The following is a 19,265-nucleotide window of genomic DNA, read 5'->3' as shown; positions in this document are numbered from 1 at the left end:
CAGTGGGCGGGCTTTGTCAGAGGGCTTGGAAAAACGCACTGTGTTTCGGCTCGGGAAACATCATGAGAAGTGTCCTGCATGTTTTCTGTGTATAGCTGTCTTTTAACGCATACAGAATTCATTCGAAATCATTGATTTCTCCAATTAACAAGGTTCCCTTAAAGGATGAGTCAAAGTAACGTCTAATCGGATTAGTTTCCTTAGAGCTGGTTCAGAGTTTGCTCAAGAGTTTACCTTTCACAGATGCGCAAAGAAAAATGTTGGGGGTGCACGCTTCAAGGTGCCTTACAGCTGTAGGGAGTGATTCGAGACGATTTGTGGCGTGTGCTCGTTCCCATATACCGTACGCCCCGGGGTGCAGTGCTAAGATGAAGTACAATACCGCTTGGGCACGTAACGGCGTTACACGCAAGTGCGGGACGTGAGGCTTTTCGTTTGTTCATTTTGTTTTGCTCTGCTTTGCTTTGTTTCGTGGTCAAGAGGCGTAAGGTAAGTCGTAATCCAGGGAGAACACTGGTGGCAAACAGTCCGAGGTGAGAGGCGAGGTCCAAAGTCGAAAAGGCAGAAGGGGAGTCCAATATCCAGAATAAACGAGGTAATGGAAAAAACGCCAGGTAGAGCTCTCAAGGAGTAGACTCAATACCAGCGGGAAGCAAGTAAAGATGGTAAAAATAGCACTGCGTACCCCACGGTGGAGTGTGTGCAGGTGGGTTAACTCGTGCGGCGGCATTTGTTAATAATCACCCTCTGCTGGTGCTGTTTAGATTGCTTAAGAGTTGGTCTTAACTGCCTGGCGGTCATGACAAGCTCCTCTTTAAGCTGTGGTTTAGTTTTGCATTCATGTGTTTCTAGAGCAGTTACGGAGAGAGGCACCGCTGGTATTCAGACCCAGGATCGCCTGCTTACTAGGCGGGCACTTTAAGCCACTAGGGAACAGCGCCAGCGGAGCACCGCGCTTTTACAGACACTTGGACACATCTGCGTTCGGTGTGCACTTAACCTGCTCTCTGAACCCGTTGCCTCCGTCCCATTTAATAGCAGAACTGACGCCAAGAGAAATGATGAGAAATGGCATTTATCGGGCACTTTTCATGTCCAAGGAGCTCAATGCCCTTGACACCTCCCCAAGGCGACAGAGCTGTGCATTCTTTGGCGACACCATTTTTTCTTTTGTTTAATTTCTATACTTATTGATAGAATAAAAACGATATGTCATGTACTGTAAGGGAAATGTCTCTTTTCATGGGGAAAGCTAGCACCAGCAAATGTTGTGTTTAGAAGAAGTGATTTAACATGACACGTGACCTAATTTACCGGAGCAAAAGCTCACCCAGCAAGCCCTGCTTTACTTCTACAGGAGAGAAGTACTGTAGAGTCTGCAAGATGTTCAGCTGGGTAGCTACGTCAGCATGCCTCGGCTGCAAAGGAACAAGTACTAGGTTTATTGCATGCTGAAAAGAGAAGAACGGAAACACAGCGTTTCGACTGTGAGGTCTTCTCACACCTTAAGAAGCCTCACACCTGTAAAAGGCTCCATGGTTTTCTTTCTTCTCTTTTCAACATGGAATACACCTATTGTCTGCAAGATGTGACAATTTCATGGTGTTTTGGAAGAAAACCTTTTTTCTTTGAATTCAAAATCAATCGGAATTTCAGCACAACACATCGACACTTTTTCTGTTTTAAGGAGATGATATTTTAAACCTGACAAAAATAGTAGGAAACACAAGTTTCTTGCTGTGAAAATTTAGATGGGGAAGTGTACTACTAGTAGCAGTGTAGAGCTCTCTGTGGTGGAGTGCAAGCGCATGTTCTATGGGCCAGTGGCGTAATGGATAACGCGTCTGACTTCGGATCAGAAGATTGTAGGTTCGAGTCCTGCCTGGCTCGTGAGGCTTTTAAACCTCTCAGGTTCCTAGGTAACAGGTTGCCGTCATGTATATGAACTATAGAAAAGCATTTGCCACAACCCGTAAATTAGCACGCAAGTGCGGGCTGGTGAACACAGAACTGTATGGAGATCATCTCCAGCTCCGAGCTCAATTGCAATGAAAAAACATGCAGAACAGAACTGGAGAGCAGCTGAATTTGTGCTCAGTAGGGTGGGGAGGACTCAGCATTGCTATTGTTCTAATTGGCATGAACTGCAGGGGATCTGAATCAGAACATGTCAGTCAGTTTGATCATTGCGTCAATATGTAGGCCACGTTAATACAGAATTATTACTTTGTCTGTCTCGTCTTTGTATATAGCTGAATGTCCCTGACAATTTCATGTTAGTTTTTAAGAACGACATTGGTGCTAATATATACATATATAGCATATAAGGAACACGTAAAAGTTTAGTCCATGCTGAAAAGATAAGAAAACCGCCACAACATTTCATCTTGGAATAAATCTTTACTTGTTGTTTTGCAGCCTACCCATTCTGACCTAACTCCTCCCTTGAAATTCCCTAACAGATAAGGGTACGTAACGGCTCATGCGATGCTCAGTTGCAATTTGTCCCAAAACAAACAAGAACAGCAGCTGAGGGTTTGAGTTTGAACATGCACTGTATTAAAGCAGCTTTTATTTCCATTGATAAATGCTAGATATTCCTACAGAGATTCTCCAGGTGAGTAAGCGATTCCTGTTTCTGTTTCTATTTCTGTTTCATATATACAGTATATATATGTTACATGTGTCTCTGCAATAGTATAAATGTGTTATACACTATCAGGGGCTGCTTTTTTGTGCACCTCATCTACAACAAGGGTTTTTTTTTCATTTATGTTTGTGGACCTTCACCATTTGAGGAAGTGAGTTAGATAAGAAAGTTACAGGTATGGTGAGCAATGACTGACAAAGGCACGTACTGCGTATTCCTTACAGAAGTGTAAGCAATTTGTTCTAAAAAACACCGGCTAAAGTCCAACATCGTTAGCAATCTTATTACTTAAACAGAATTAACATCAATAAACTGTAAGGTGCTGGTACATGCGAGTAGATTTGATCTTCTATTAAACAAAAATGCAATTACAGCTCTAAAAAGGTCAACCTAGACTTCTGTAACAGATCTGTTCAGGTCATCGCTGTTTCTCTGACCTTGTGAGTCTTTGGAATTTTAAAAGTGTATTTTGCTTGCCTTTCATGTGGTCTGTGTACAAGTCACTGTGGCGTATGCGGTCCTACACAGCCTTGCTATAGACGTGACGAGCCTCCGCTATGTTGCAATGGAGAACAGGTTCAGTACGGAGCTGCCGAGAAAATTCAGCTGGAAAGCTCGTTGCAGAAAAGCATCGTTCTCTGTGTCCAGCGGCAAAGCGTCCATCGTGGGTGCTGAAGAATCGATTTCACAGGCTGTGGGTCCAGGCGATTTAGAGTGTTAAAGGTCCCAGCGAAAACGAAACGGCGCTGGTCCTTTTACACGCACGCACGCAACCAAATGCAAAGGACGCCGTAGTCGGCAGGATTTGAACCTGCGCGGGGAGACCCCAACGGATTTCAAGTCCGTCACCTTAACCACTCGGCCACGACTACAGCAAGCGCCGCGGCCGCTGCCTTCTTGCTACAATCGAACAGGGAGTGCGAGGCGGCGGCGGCAGCGGAGGCAACTTTTTTCAAGTTCGCTCTCCGTTTAAGAAACCTTTTACGCCATACGTGCAAGCACACACACACACACCTCAGAGGACTTAAGGGTGGCTTCAAGTTGGAATGATAAAGTCTCCCCGTTCGGACATGAAAACAGAACGTTCTTAGACAGAAAGCAATCAACAACAGAGACATCTGGACGACGATTTTAGTCACTGCACTTTGAATAGCATTTTTACTCCAGTTACAGGAGATGCACCAATGGCCCTTGACCTACGCTCTTACCAATGCCTTGAACATTCAAACAAAACAGCCCTCAAGTCCTGCGGTTTAATATAACGCTGTTACGTGTCGAGGCAGTATTTGACTCTGTCCTACCGTTGAGACACGGGGCGTATATGGAAATGAACACATGCTACGGATCGTCTCTAATCGGTCCCTACAGTTGGAAGGCTCCTTGAAGCGTGCACCCCCATCATTCATCTTTGCGCATCTGTGAAAGGTAGACTCTTGAGCAATGTTTGAGCCAGCTCTAAGGCAACTAGTGCTATTGGACAGACACCTCTGGAAGATCCTAAGAGTCTCTTAACACCACTTCCAGCAGCAAGCTTAATTGTTCGCTGGAGGTCTCCCACCCAGGTACTGACCAGGCAAAGAATCACCAGTACATTGAATGAGGAAGTTAATCCTGAAATCCAATTACATATCTCAAGGTAAGACAAATCCATAAGAACATGTCTTAGTATTACTTCGTTTACATTAGTATGGCACTGAGTTGGAGCTCCTCTTTAAGCTGTGGTTTAGTTTTGCATTCATGTGTTTCTAGAGCAGTTATTTATGGGGGTGGGTGGGTCTTCCACAGAGGCTCAGGACAAATCCCCCGCCTGAAAGTCTAATGTGTGCGTTCAGACAGTCACAGGTCAAGAGCCAGGCAGGAGGACAATGGACAGAAGAGCCAACGAACTAAAAATAAAAGAACAGATATGAAAAAGCCACCATCTTTTTCTTTTTGACATTTTCCGACTTTCATGCAAGCCAGGACAAAGTTGCTCGTAGCTACTTGTGGATTCAAATACTCTATCGAGTGCTTTGATGAGTTTTTGCAATTTGATTGTCGTCCTATCAGCCTGTTTCTGTTTTTTTTTTTCAATCTTGGGATGGAAAGTATGAGGGAAATGATGGAGCAATCAATAACCGCTCCGGAAAAATGGCAGAATGAAATGGTCCGTCACTAAGGACATTTGTGAAGCAGAGGAGTGACATCACCACAAAGGCGACACATTCTGCTGATGGTTTTGGTGAATAATGATTGAGGTGCGTTAAGAGAAAGGTAGCTGTGTCAGCATGCGTAGGCTGCAAAGGATCAAGCAAAGGTTTACTCCATGCTGAAAAGAGAAGAAAAGAAGCACAACGTTTCGACTGTGGAGCCTTCTGCGCCATCTTCTTTAGCGGTGATGATGTTTACATTGGAAAAACTGAGACATGCGTCCCTGGGTGGGCTTGAACCACCAACCTTTCGGTTAACAGCCGAACGCGCTAACCAATTGCGCCAAAGAGACTGACGGCCGCTTGTGCTCCCTACATTTGCAGGTTTATGGTCAAAGAAAACAATCACTTGCGCTTCTTGCAGCCGGCAATCTTTTTCCATTGACAACCAAGAAATGGATTTCATCTTTCACAAGCTGTATGGATTTCTTCAAAAACAAGTTATTCCAGAAAGGAAATGAATTCTTGCATTAAACTGAACCAAGCTGTACATGTTTGTCTGAAATGATACATTCGGCACAACAAGACACGGAGAGAGGCACCGCTGGTATTCAGACCCAGGATCGCCTGCTTACTAGGCGGGCACTTTAAGCCACTAGGGAACAGCGCCAGCGGAGCACCGCGCTTTTACAGACACTTGGACACATCTGCGTTCGGTGTGCACTTAACCTGCTCTCTGAACCCGTTGCCTCCGTCCCATTTAATAGCAGAACTGACGCCAAGAGAAATGATGAGAAATGGCATTTATCGGGCACTTTTCATGTCCAAGGAGCTCAATGCCCTTGACACCTCCCCAAGGCGACAGAGCTGTGCATTCTTTGGCGACACCATTTTTTCTTTTGTTTAATTTCTATACTTATTGATAGAATAAAAACGATATGTCATGTACTGTAAGGGAAATGTCTCTTTTCATGGGGAAAGCTAGTACCAGCACATGTTGTGTTTAGAAGAAGTGATTTAACATGACACGTGACCTAATTTACCGGAGCAAAAGCTCACCCAGCAAGCCCTGCTTTACTTCTACAGGAGAGAAGTACTGTAGAGTCTGCAAGATGTTCAGCTGGGTAGCTACGTCAGCATGCCTCGGCTGCAAAGGAACAAGTAATAGGTTTATTGCATGCTGAAAAGAGAAGAACGGAAACACAGTGTTTCGACTGTGAGGTCTCACACCTGAAGAAGCCTCACACCTGTAAAAGGCTCCATGGTTTTCTTTCTTCTCTTTTCAACATGGAATACACCTATTGTCTGCAAGATGTGACAATTTCATGGTGTTTTGGAAGAAAACCTTTTTTCTTTGAATTCAAAATCAATCGGAATTTCAGCACGACACATCAACACTTTTTCTGTTTTAAGGAGATGATATTTTAAACCTGATAAAAATAGTAGGAAACACAAGTTTCTTGCTGTGAAAATTTAGATGGGGAAGTGTACTACTAGTAGCAGTGTAGAGCTCTCTGTGGTGGAGTGCAAGCGCATGTTCTATGGGCCAGTGGCGTAATGGATAACGCGTCTGACTTCGGATCAGAAGATTGGAGGTTCGAGTCCTGCCTGGCTCGTGAGGCTTTTAAACCTCTCAGGTTCCTCGGTAACAGGTTGCCGTCATGTATATGAACTATAGAAAAGCATTTGCCACAACCCGTAAATTAGCACGCAAGTGCGGGCTGGTGAACACAGAACTGTATGGAGATCATCTCCAGCTCCGAGCTCAATTGCAATGAAAAAACATGCAGAACAGAACTGGAGAGCAGCTGAATTTGTGCTCGGTAGGGTGGGGAGGACTCAGCATTGCTATTGTTCTAATTGGCATGAACTGCAGGGGATCTGAATCAGAACATGTCAGTTAGTTCGATCATTGCGTCAGTATGTAGGCCACGTTAATACAGAATTATTACTTTGTCTGTCTCGTCTTTGTATATAGCTGAATGTCCCTGACAATTTCATGTTAGTTTTTAAGAACGACATTGGTGCTAATATATACATATATAGCATATAAGGAACACGTAAAAGTTTAGTCCATGCTGAAAAGATAAGAAAACCGCCACAACGTTTCATCTTGGAATAAATCTTTACTTGTTGTTTTGCAGCCTACCCATTCTGACCTAACTCCTCCCTTGAAATTCCCTAACAGATAAGGGTACGTAACGGCTCATGCGATGCTCAGTTGCAATTTGTCCCAAAACAAACAAGAACAGCAGCTGAGGGTTTGAGTTTGAACATGCACTGTATTAAAGCAGCTTTTATTTCCATTGATAAATGCTAGATATTCCTACAGAGATTCTCCAGGTGAGTAAGCGATTCCTGTTTCTGTTTCTATTTCTGTTTCATATATATATACAGTATATATATGTTACATGTGTCTCTGCAATAGTATAAATGTGTTATACACTATCAGGGGCTGCTTTTTTGTGCACCTCATCTACAACAAGGGTTTTTTTTTCATTTATGTTTGTGGACCTTCACCATTCGAGGAAGTGAGTTAGATAAGAAAGTTACAGGTATGGTGAGCAATGACTGACAAAGGCACGTACTGCGTATTCCTTACAGAAGTGTAAGCAATTTGTTCTAAAAAACACCGGCTAAAGTCCAACATCGTTAGCAATCTTATTACTTAAACAGAATTAACATCAATAAACTGTAAGGTGCTGGTACATGCGAGTAGATTTGATCTTCTATTAAACAAAAATGCAATTACAGCTCTAAAAAGGTCAACCTAGACTTCTGTAACAGATCTGTTCAGGTCATCGCTGTTTCTCTGACCTTGTGAGTCTTTGGAATTTTAAAAGTGTATTTTGCTTGCCTTTCATGTGGTCTGTGTACAAGTCACTGTGGCGTATGCGGTCCTAACAGCCTTGCTATAGACGTGACGAGCCTCCGCTATGTTGCAATGGAGAACAGGTTCAGTACGGAGCTGCCGAGAAAATTCAGCTGGAAAGCTCGTTGCAGAAAAGCATCGTTCTCTGTTTCCAGCGGCAAAGCGTCCATCGTGGGTGCTGAAGAATCGATTTCACAGGCTGCGGGTCCAGGCGATTTAGAGTGTTAAAGGTCCCAGCGAAAACGAAACGGCGCTGGTCCTTTTACACGCACGCACGCAACCAAATGCAAAGGACGCCGTAGTCGGCAGGATTTGAACCTGCGCGGGGAGACCCCAACGGATTTCAAGTCCGTCACCTTAACCACTCGGCCACGACTACAGCGAGCGCCGCGGCCGCTGCCTTCTTGCTACAATCGAACAGGGAGTGCGAGGTGGCGGCGGCAGCTGAGGCAACTTTTTTCAAGTTCGCTCTCCGTTTAAGAAACCTTTTACGCCATACGTGCAAGCACACACACACACACCTCAGAGGACTTAAGGGTGGCTTCAAGTTGGAATGATAAAATCTCCCCGTTCGGACATGAAAACAGAACGTTCTTAGACAGAAAGCAATCAACAACGGAGACATGTGGACGACGATTTTAGTCACTGCACTTTGAATAGCATTTTTACTCCAGTTACAGGAGATGCACCAATGGCCCTTGACCTACGCTCTTACCAATGCCTTGAACATTCAAACAAAACAGCCCTCAAGTCCTGCGGTTTAATATAACGCTGTTACGTGTCGAGGCAGTATTTGACTCTGTCCTACCGTTGAGACACGGGGCGTATATGGAAACGAACACATGCTACGGATCGTCTCTAATCGGTCCCTACAGCTGGAAGGCTCCTTGAAGCGTGCACCCCCATCATTCATCTTTGCGCATCTGTGAAAGGTAGACTCTTGAGCAATGTTTGAGCCAGCTCTAAGGCAACTAGTGCTATTGGACAGACACCTCTGGAAGATCCTAAGAGTCTCTTAACACCACTTCCAGCAGCAAGCTTAATTGTTTGCTGGAGGTCTCCCACCCAGGTACTGACCAGGCAAAGAATCACCACATGATTGAATGAGGAAGTTAATCCTGAAATCCAATTACATATCTCAAGGTAAGACAAATCCATAAGAACATGTCTTAGTATTACTTCGTTTACATTAGTATGGCACTGAGTTGGAGCTCCTCTTTAAGCTGTGGTTTAGTTTTGCATTCATGTGTTTCTAGAGCAGTGATTTATGGGGGTGGGTGGGTCTTTCACAGAGGCTCAGGACAAATCCCCCGCCTGAAAGTCTAATGTGTGCGTTCAGACAGTCACAGGTCAAGAGCCAGGCAGGAGGACAATGGACAGAAGAGCCAACGAACTAAAAATAAAAGAACAGATATGAAAAAGCCACCATCTTTTTCTTTTTGACATTTTCCGACTTTCATGCAAGCCAGGACAAAGTTGCTCAGAGCTACTTGTGGATTCAAATACTCTATCGAGTGCTTTGATGAGTTTTTGCAATTTGATTGTCGTCCTGTCAGCCTGTTTCTGTTTTTTTTTTTCAATCTAGGGATGGAAAGTATGAGGGAAATGATGGAGCAATCAATAACCGCTCCGGAAAAATGGCAGAAAGAAATGGTCCGTCACTAAGGACATTTGTGAAGCAGAGGAGTGACATCACCACAAAGGCGACACATTCTGCTGATGGTTTTGGTGAATAATGATTGAGGCGCGTTAAGAGAAAGGCAGCTGTGTCAGCATGCGTAGGCTGCAAAGGATCAAGCAAAGGTTTACTCCATGCTGAAAAGAGAAGAAAAGAAGCACAACGTTTCGACTGTGGAGCCTTCTGCGCCATCTTCTTTAGCGGTGATGATGTTTACATTGGAAAAACTGAGACATGCGGCCCTGGGTAGGCTTGAACCCCCAACCTTTCGGTTAACAGCCTAACGCGCTAACCGATTGCGCCACAGAGACTGACGGCCGCTTGTACTCCCTACATTTGCAGGTTTCTGGTCAAAGAAAACAATCACTTGCGCTTCTTGCAGCCGGCAATCTTTTTCCACTGACAACCAAGAAATGGATTTCATCTTTCACAAGCTGTATGGATTTCTTCAAAAACAAGTTATTCCAGAAAGGAAATGAATTCTTGCATTAAACTGAACCAAGCTGTACATGTTTGTCTGAAATGAGACATTCGGCACAACAAGACACGGAGAGAGGCACCGCTGGTATTCAGACCCAGGATCGCCTGCTGACTAGGCGGGCACTTTAAGCCACTAGGGAACAGCGCCAGCGGAGCACCGCGCTTTTACAGACACTTGGACACATCTGCGTTCGGTGTGCACTTAACCTGCTCTCTGAGCCCGTTGCCTCCGTCCCATTTAATAGCAGAACTGACGCCAAGAGAAATGATGAGAAATGGCATTTATCGGGCACTTTTCATGTCCAAGGAGCTCAATGCCCTTGACACCTCCCCAAGGCGACAGAGCTGTGCATTCTTTGGCGACACCATTTTTTCTTTTGTTTAATTTCTATACTTATTGATAGAATAAAAACGATATGTCATGTACTGTAAGGGAAATGTCTCTTTTCATGGGGAAAGCTAGCACCAGCAAATGTTGTGTTTAGAAGAAGTGATTTAACATGACACGTGACCTAATTTACCGGAGCAAAAGCTCACCCAGCAAGCCCTGCTTTACTTCTACAGGAGAGAAGTACTGTAGAGTCTGCAAGATGTTCAGCTGGGTAGCTACGTCAGCATGCCTCGGCTGCAAAGGAACAAGTAATAGGTTTATTGCATGCTGAAAAGAGAAGAACGGAAACACAGCGTTTCGACTGTGAGGTCTTCTCACACCTGAAGAAGTCTCACACCTGTAAAAGGCTCCATGGTTTTCTTTCTTCTCTTTTCAACATGGAATACACTTATTGTCTGCAAGATGTGACAATTTCATGGTGTTTTGGAAGAAAACCTTTTTTCTTTGAATTCAAAATCAATCGGAATTTCAGCACGACACATCAACACTTTTTCTGTTTTAAGGAGATGATATTTTAAACCTGATAAAAATAGTAGGAAACACAAGTATCTTGCTGTGAAAATTGCATGCAGAACAGAACTGGAGAGCAGCTGAATTTGTGCTCAGTAGGGTGGGGAGGACTCAGCATTGCTATTGTTCTAATTATTATGAACTGCAGGGGATCTGAATCAGAACATGTCAGTTAGTTTGATCATTGCGTCAATATGTAGGCCACGTTAATATAGAATTATTACTTTGTCTGTCTCTTCTTTGTATATAGCTGAATGTCCCTGACAATTTCATGTTGCCTGCGATGTGTCCCCTCTCCCCACAGCAGTGGCAGATGACCAGCCGTCGTCGCTCCCCCAACATCGTCGCGCTGGGCGTCTCCTCCTCCCCATCTGATTCCCCGTGCGCCCCTCCGTTGGTGCCCACCGGTCTCCTCGAATACGGCAACAGTGTGCTCAGCCAGAGCCAGGGCCTGCTCCAAGGGGACCAGTGCGGCCAGCATCACGTGGCACTGCACCTCAGTCGGCGCCGGGGCCAGGAACGCCTGGAGCGCTATTTCCCGGTGGGCCTCCTCCGGAAGAGTAGGGTAACCCTGGCGGGCTAAGTAGGCCACGTCTGCGGCTGTTACCTTCACTGTTACCTGGATACCTCTTTATCTAGAACTCACTCTTCCCCCTGCCTGTCTGGCTTCTTTTAATCCTTCTGTGCCCGGATTGCAGCGGGTAAGATATTTTTCCAAGAAAAAAAGAGAAATTAAAAAAAGAGAAATTTCACCAGAGCCCCTGCTCATGTCTAATTTTTAGTTTAGAAGGATTCAAGCAGGATTTTGGATGAAAGGCAGCGACCTTAATCAAGCCCAAATCATAATTGAACCCATTCAGAGCCTACATTACATTTTAGTGTTTCATTCTGAGCAGAATGCCCTCACACCTGAAGAAGGCTTGCGTTTTCTTCTCTTTTAAGCATGTGTACAATGCTGTAATACAATTTAAAATAATTAAAAGTTTAAAAAGTATCAACTAAACTCCATTAATATCGAGTGTCTTTTATACAGCTTTTATACAGCTTTTAAGTATAGATTACACTTTTCTAAAATGTATTTAAAAAATAAAAACGATTACTAATCTAATCTTTCCACGTTTGATCCCAAAATCCCAAGAAAAATTAATCTAAACTAGGAGAAAGCTATGCTGAAAGTTTATTAATATACTTAGAAGACAAAGATAACAATTTATGTTGCATTTGTCTGATTGTGAATCAAAAAATACATTTAATTAACTGCTCTCAGTGACAGCTGACAATCCTCCATACACTCAAGTGAAAAATTAGTAATGCCAATGTAAACGTGGTATTTACAATTTGTTGATAATAGAAATGTTAAGTTCTCTAAAGCTTTTTGAGGCAGCAAAAGATTTGAACACCCTATATTGTAATGAGCTGCTGAGCTGAGAATGGGTTATGTTCCTGCTGTCAGAGGGGGTGGAAAGTGCCCGCGGTTATTTAATTAGTATTACAATTCACACTGATTCCCTTGAAAAGGTATGGACATAAGAATATTCGTGCGTGGTCAAAAAATGGCATTAAGCACTTAAAATTAATATGGTTAATAAGAGTAAACTGGAACATGCTGTACAAGATCGGCTAAACTGGGATCTATCGCTTACGCCTGAAATTGGAGCTGCTGTCGCAGTGAATAGCGACTAATAAGTCTGTCTTTCTGTGGGGGGAAGGGAATCTGATCTGATCTGCAAACCTCCAACAGAGCTGTTCAACTGGTTTTTGTCGGGCACATCAAGTGTCAGGTGTAAGCGATAAATATATTTAGCTGAAAAGCTGTACAACGCAAGACATTTCAGTACTCTAGGTTTCGTGAAAAAGCACATTGTGCTGCTGTAATACAGTTTAAAATAATTAAAAGTCTAAACAGTATCAGCTTATGTATGGGTTGTATTTTAAAAAAAGTCAAAAACCGCACTCAAAATGCAATTTAGCGCTTTCTGGCAAGAGGAGACACCCAAATTAATAATGTAACATGCTACTGTTTGTGCATGGATATAGTTATAATGCTATTTCCTTAGACACGTGATTCCATGTTTTATTTTGAATCCCCGGCGGAACCGGGCATCCATAAGAATCAAGTACTGTAACAGGTTTATTCTATGCTGAAAAAAAAAGAAGAAAGAAAACACATTCCATAAGAATCAGCGCCTTTATATAGCGCCTTTAAAGGTGGCTTCTCAAAACGCTTTACAGCATAAAAACAACAATAACAACAACAACAACAACAATATTGTGTTTCATTGCACTTTGACAGATTGTCTTTAAATCAACTGTTGATTTAAAGTTTGACAGTAAATGTTTATATTGTAACGCATACAGCCTCCATTTCTTATTAAAAATGTAGCCTAAGAGGGGGGGTCTGCTCTCACAATCCTCCATATACTCAAGTGAAAAATTAATAATGCCAATGTAAACATCGTATTTACAATTTGTTGATAATAAAAATGTTAAGTTTTTTAAAGCTTTGTGATAGTTTACCCAGTTTACCCATTGTTATTAAAAATGACTTGGATTCGAACATGTTGTGATATTTAGAAATATAAAAGTCAATTAATTGTCAATTTCCATATTTATGTCTTTATTTAGCGGTTTCATTAGTGACAAAGGCTAAACTTTCTTGAAAAAATGTCTTTGCTGTCTTGCTGATACATTAAGCTTTCTAAACTCAGCCACAAAGTCATGTGACTGATTTTTCGCCCTGTTTCGTTGGTTAAACACAATGATCACAAGCACCACCATGGTAACTGGGACATGTAGTTTTTAATTCAGATTGAATTATAACTGTACGTACTGTAGCGGCGAGGCTTATTAATAAGACAGAATTAAGTGTTGCTGTGCTTTCCCAAATGAGGCCCCATCTCCCTCTTCATCTCTGTGGTGCAGTCACAGAGAAGCTATTCATGCAGACTGATTTAAAGATGTTTTCTTTTGATAAGGTACAGCTCCCAAATGGGGATGCACTTAGCTAAGCCTGGCTATCATGATCAATGGTCATCCATTGGCGCCTAAAGGTCTGCAAGATTCCAAGAGAGAGCCTCATCCAAGTGGTCTACAACCCCAAGGTCAGCATCACCAGAGCACCGTCGCAAGCTGAACAGCAAAGCCTGGCATAGAGCCAGAGAGCGCGGATTAGACAGCAACAAGCCTGCAACTGCTTCTTTGTGCCCGCAGGAGATCTGAATCCCCAGAGATTGGATGAGTATTCAACTTCACTGCATGACAGCTCGAGAATTCAATTGTTATCCCAACCATTTGATATCAATTTAATTCCTAAGAGTTATGTACTTGTTTTGAGTATCTAGTGTAGAAGTTATAACCAAGTTCATTTACGAAACGGTCTAAATGAATGATATACTGAACGTATGTCCTCTTGATATATGTAACTCTTTGTAACTGACTGAATATATACCTTTTGTATTCTGATAACCCTCTCGATAAGATCTGTTAGGTTTACATGCATATTCTATGTATTAATAAATGTATCCTCATGTATTAGTACCTGTGTGTGTGCGTTGTTTGAGTTATATCGCAAGGTTGGATTCTAAAGCCATTAAAAGAATCATTTTGTGATTTACTGCTACAATGAATAATTGTCCCAGTAAATCCCAAATCCTACAGAACTAGTGCCTTCAGAGAGCACACTACAGATGTTACCTATTTATCGTTGAACAGGATGTATGTGATGTGGCGACTAGGTTCAATTTTGTATCCTCTTTAAAAGATTAAGGACTGGGGTGAGTGTGATTTACCACCCTTTCAGCTAAGAACCCGACGTGCGGACCGTTTAAGCTGCATAGACTCGGTCGTTTAACTCTTCTCCATTAGCAGGGTTAAGGTTAAAGAAAAAAACATTGCTGACTTCTTTTTTTTTTTTGCCAGCCGCGAGCGCAGATTAGCAAGATTTGTATTTCATGTTTTGCAAGTTGCATCCATTTTAAGAAAAACAAGTCGCGTTAAAGACAGGAAATGAATGCTTGCATTTAATTAAGTCTAGCCGTAGGCGGTTGTCCATAATGACCAGTTCTGTTCGAGAAGAACAAAAAAGGCACAGCTGGGATTCAGAGCCAGGGTCTCCTGTTTACTAGGCAGGCGCTTTAAGCAACTAAGCCACGGCGCCCCAGGAGCGCTGTCCTTTTGCAGCCACTTGGAAACACCACTCAGACACATCTGCATTCGGTGTGTGCTCCGCCGGCTCGCTGAGCAAGTTGCCACCTTTACATACAATAGCAACATCAACACCAAGAGAAAGGGTGACAAATGGCTTTTATCTGGAACTTTTCATGTCCAAGGAGCTCAATGTGCTTTCTGTGTACAACAGGGCCACTGATCTCCACACTGGCCATTGAACCACAGCAGTGGCTTGCTGGCTTGACATCTCCCAAGGAAAATGTTGAAATCGCATGTGGAACAGGAAAATGACCCTCGAGTACGAGGGAAAAAAAAGAAAAAGATCATCTGGAGCGCGCCAACCCATGTCCGGACGGCCCACTTTTGTCGATGAGGTGGCCGAGTGGTTAAGGCGATGGACTGCTAATCCATTGTGCTCTGCACGCATGGGTTCAAATCCCATCCCAGCTCCAATGAAGCCCCTTTGGGTGTTATGTCATCAAAAAGTAGAACAGCGAATCTCCATTTGATCAAAAGCGCAACAGAACTGTTTTCCGTGGAGCAGGTTTCAGACCCGTAGACCTGTTTTATTTGTAGGGCAGGGCACATTCCCAAATGCGAATCTCCTGTTTTAGAAATGCTTTGGGCGGCGTGAAGTGAAAATAAGAAATGGGCTCCAGGTGCACATGGAAGCAATCAAGTGTTTCATCCGAGCTGTTTCAAAGACTGCCCAAGAGCTTTCCTTTCACAGAGGCGCAACGATTAATGATGGGGGTGCACCCTTCAATGCGCCTAACGACTCTAGGGAGTGATTGAGACGATTCGTAGCGTGTGCTCATTTCCCTCTATTCCCCGTGTTGCAGTGGTAGGATGACGTAAATTACTGCTTCGACACGTAATGGCATTATAATCAAGTGCAGGAGCTGAGGGCTTTTGTTTTGTTTCGTTTTCCATGGCGTTCGTAAGCGCGCAAATCAAAGGAAATTCCTGCGTCTAATAGGAATGTAAATGCTTTTGAAAGTGCAGTGTGGTGCAGCTTGTAAAATCCTTGTCCACATTTGTGGTTTGTTGATGTTTTTTCTGTCTGCCAAAGTTGCATTTTGACATCCGGACGGGGAGACTTTAGCATTTGAACGTGAAGCCAGCCTTAAACCCTCTGAGGCGTGTCTGTCTGCCGGCACGTATTTTGTGAAAGGTATTTTTTTTTTTTAACGGAGAGCGACTTTGAAAAAGTTTCCGCAGCCACCTCGCACTCCGTGTTAGATTATAGGAGGAATGCGGCGGCGGCGAGCTCGCTGTAGTCGTGGCCGAGTGGTTAAGGCGATGGACTCGAAATCCGTTGGGGACTCCCTGCGCAGGTTCGAATCCTGCCGACTACGGCGTCTGCCGCATGTCGCCTTGTGCCTGCGCGACAAAGGCGAAGTGTCGCTTCTCCTTTCCTGGTACTATAGAAATGCTAAATCGCTTGGCCCCGCTGCCATGGAAATCAATTCTTCAGATAACCACACATTTTGCGTTCGCACCTCTGGTGCTCTACTTATGCCTTTGAAAACCTAATGAATAAAGCTGAAAGAACCGACATGATATGTAGGTGCTCGTAAAGCACGCAGTAAAGAACTGTTAACAGCAAGGGTTTCAGTGGGTTAACTGAGGAGAAGGCGTGATCGCTAATTGTTGACTTTTTATTTGGTGTTAGAAACACTCTTACTGTGCATGACGTGCAACAAATGTAGCCACAGAAATTGCATCACGCTTTCATGACGTTAGGATTTGTTTGTGCAACATCCGAGAAGAGTACTTGTGGCTTGAATGTGAACTGTACGTGCCCGCCCCCTTTCCTCTGTAGTGCATGAGTTCCTCCCGGCATGCCCTTCGTCATTGTTCTGTCATCTTGTATTTAAAGGGTTGTATTTCTGCTGCTGAAAATAAGCAACGGTTTTCTCACAACGCCCTTTGTTCCCGACGGAGCCCTTGTCTGTCATGAAATTCTTCAAAACCTCAAGCTAGAAGAAGAAGAAGACGACAAATATGAAGCGTTACAGCAACGACATGCCATGAGACGATCGATAACGATTTCCATAGGATCCCCGCGGTTGCCTGGCAACCGTCAGCTTTGCGCAGTGGCAGTATCGTAGTCTGTGAGGTTTAGCCGAGGCGCGATTCTTGCTAGTTGAAAACTTTTCCCAATAACCCGCTTCCACCGGTTTGCAATACAATCGGCGAAAGCAATTTTTGACAGTCTCGTCAGAGACTGAGTAAGGTGTTTAAAGACAGATTTTGTCATGGTGACATCATGGTAGAAAAAAACGAGCTTGTTACGTCTCAACAGAAACGCTCTTTAGCTCTTTCAGCGTTATGCAGAGAACAGCGTCTGTTGAGATCACTTTTGAGTCAGCGCGAAACGCCGTGTGCTGTCAGTTTGATTTCGTATTGCTCGTAGCGGCCCCCGGCTTATGTCTGTCAAACGTTAGGTTGCGCTTCTTCATGCTGCATCGTCGGCATGAGTGGAGCTTTTTAAACGTCTGTACTTACTGCGCCCCCTAAGAAATCGTTTGTCCCCGTTCAAAAGAGAGTGTGCGATGTCCTGCAGCGTTCGCAAAGCAAACCTTTGACAGTTTGAAAAGAGTGTTTCGGCTCGGGAAACATCATGACCAGTGTCCTGCATGTTTTCTGTGTATAGCTGTCTTTTAAAGCATACAGAATTCATTCGAAATCATATATTTCTCCAATTAACAAGGGTCCCTCTTTTAACCTGCGAGAAGCATTCTTTCAATGTAACAGATTTACTCCGGGGAAAGGATTCAGAGTCCGAAGTGCGGACTGATGGCGCACAGAGGGTCCATATACTGTGGATCCCTCAGTGATCTTCCGCGTATTCAAACCGCCAGCGTGTGACTCCCCTGTCCCCGTGACCTCATTGCTCTGCTCTGTCCTCTGTGCAGCCGAGCCCGACTCACGGTTTAAGTGAAAAAAAATATGCCCTCAACGTGAGATTTACTCTGGAGCGAGGATAGATGTTACCTTTTTATCATTGAACAGGATGTATGTGATGTGGTGACTAGGTTCAATTTTGTATCCTCTTTAAAAGATAAAGGACTGGGTTGAGCGTGATTTACCAACCTTTCAGCAAAGTACCCGACGTGCGCACCGTTTAAGCTGCCTAGACTCGGCCGTTTAACTCTTCTCCATTAGCAGGGTTAAGGTTAAAGAAAAAAAAACATTGCTGACTTCTTTTTTTTTTGCCAGCCGCTAGCGCTGATTAGCAAGGTTTGTATTTCATGTTTTGCAAGTTGAATCCATTTTATGAAAAAAAAGTCGCGTTAAAGACAGGAAATGAATACTTGCATTTAATTAAGTCTAGCCGTAGGCGGTTGTCCATAATGACCCGTTCTGTTCGAGAAGACGGAACAAAAAAGGCACCACTGGGATTCAGACCCAGGGTCTCCTGTTTACTAGACAAGTGCTTTAACCAACTAAGCCACGGCACCCCGGGAGCACTGTCCTTTTGCAGCCACTTGGACACACCACTCAGACACATCTGCATTGCAACTTGCTCCGCCTGCTCGCGGAGCAAGTTGCCACCTTTACATACAATAGCAACATCGACACCAAGAGAAAGGATGACAAATGGCTTTTATCTGGAACTTTTCATGTCCAAGGAGCTCAATGTGCTTTCTGTGTACAACAGGGCCACTGAACTGCACACTGGCCACTGAACCACAGCAGTGGCTTGCTGGCTTGACATCTCCCAAGGAAAATGTTGAAATCGCATGTGGAACAGGAAAATGACCCTCGAGTACGAGGGAAAAAAAAGAAAAAGATCATCTGGAGTGCGCCAAGCCATATCCGGACAGCCTAGCTTCCTCGACGAGGTGGCCGAGTGGTTAAGGAGATGGACTGCTGATCCATTGTGCTCTGCACGCATTGGTTCAAATCCCTTTCTTGTCGCTCTCCATGTTTGACGTTGGCCATCCTGTTGTTTGCTCCGGTTCTAGAGCCGTACATTTTCTAGCGGTGGCTGAACATGGTATAGTAGGCTAACGTTGGTATCGAGCAGTGACAGTATTTACGTGCCGCTGCTGCCAAGTGGCTCTGGGTTGAGACCGCGTTTTCACTTACTTGCAACGCAAACGGAGAAAGCGATTTTTGACAGTCTCTCGAGAGACTGCGCTAGGTGTTTAGGGATAGACTTTGTCAGTTCCCCCTGGGATGATGGCCTCTCAAATAGTTTGTGATTCCCCTAGACGTTTATACAGTAGAAGCCTGCTTCGTGGCTTAAATCCAAGCTAAGGAAACGAGTTAGAGGTCTGATGCAGAACTGCGAATTCGATGAACGGGAACACTACAGTACATTGCACTGTATGTGTGAGGAAAGCTGCCCCCTTCAGTCCCTTGTCGACCGAACAGAG

The 19,265-nt window shown here is 44.0% G+C and overlaps 7 non-coding genes across 7 annotated transcripts; 4 read left to right on the top strand and 3 right to left on the bottom strand.

The window, feature by feature from the left end:
• Positions 1-1,817: 1,817 nt before the first annotated feature.
• On the top strand, positions 1,818-1,890 carry trnar-ucg (transfer RNA arginine (anticodon UCG)). The gene has a single exon. It is a non-coding gene; the product is annotated as a tRNA-Arg (tRNA).
• Positions 1,891-3,440: 1,550 nt separating this feature from the next.
• On the bottom strand, positions 3,441-3,522 carry trnas-uga (transfer RNA serine (anticodon UGA)). The gene has a single exon. It is a non-coding gene; the product is annotated as a tRNA-Ser (tRNA).
• A 1,536-nt stretch (positions 3,523-5,058) lies between these two features.
• Positions 5,059-5,132, bottom strand: trnan-guu (transfer RNA asparagine (anticodon GUU)). The gene has a single exon. It is a non-coding gene; the product is annotated as a tRNA-Asn (tRNA).
• Positions 5,133-6,322: 1,190 nt separating this feature from the next.
• Positions 6,323-6,395, top strand: trnar-ucg (transfer RNA arginine (anticodon UCG)). The gene has a single exon. It is a non-coding gene; the product is annotated as a tRNA-Arg (tRNA).
• Positions 6,396-7,948: 1,553 nt separating this feature from the next.
• trnas-uga (transfer RNA serine (anticodon UGA)) lies at positions 7,949-8,030 on the bottom strand. Its single transcript has one exon. It is a non-coding gene; the product is annotated as a tRNA-Ser (tRNA).
• Positions 8,031-16,153: 8,123 nt separating this feature from the next.
• Positions 16,154-16,235, top strand: trnas-cga (transfer RNA serine (anticodon CGA)). The gene has a single exon. It is a non-coding gene; the product is annotated as a tRNA-Ser (tRNA).
• Positions 16,236-16,965: 730 nt separating this feature from the next.
• LOC148631354 (U4 spliceosomal RNA) lies at positions 16,966-17,107 on the top strand. Its single transcript, XR_015934815.1, has one exon. It is a non-coding gene; the product is annotated as a U4 spliceosomal RNA (small nuclear RNA).
• Positions 17,108-19,265: the final 2,158 nt, after the last annotated feature.

This window comes from Lepisosteus platostomus, unplaced genomic scaffold (assembly GCF_059453375.1).
Source record: "Lepisosteus platostomus isolate fLepPlt1 unplaced genomic scaffold, fLepPlt1.hap1 Scaffold_78_H1, whole genome shotgun sequence".
NCBI classification, from domain to species: domain Eukaryota; kingdom Metazoa; phylum Chordata; class Actinopteri; order Semionotiformes; family Lepisosteidae; genus Lepisosteus; species Lepisosteus platostomus.
The sequence above is the reverse complement of the archived record's forward strand: the minus strand, read 5'-3'. Positions and strand labels throughout refer to the sequence as shown.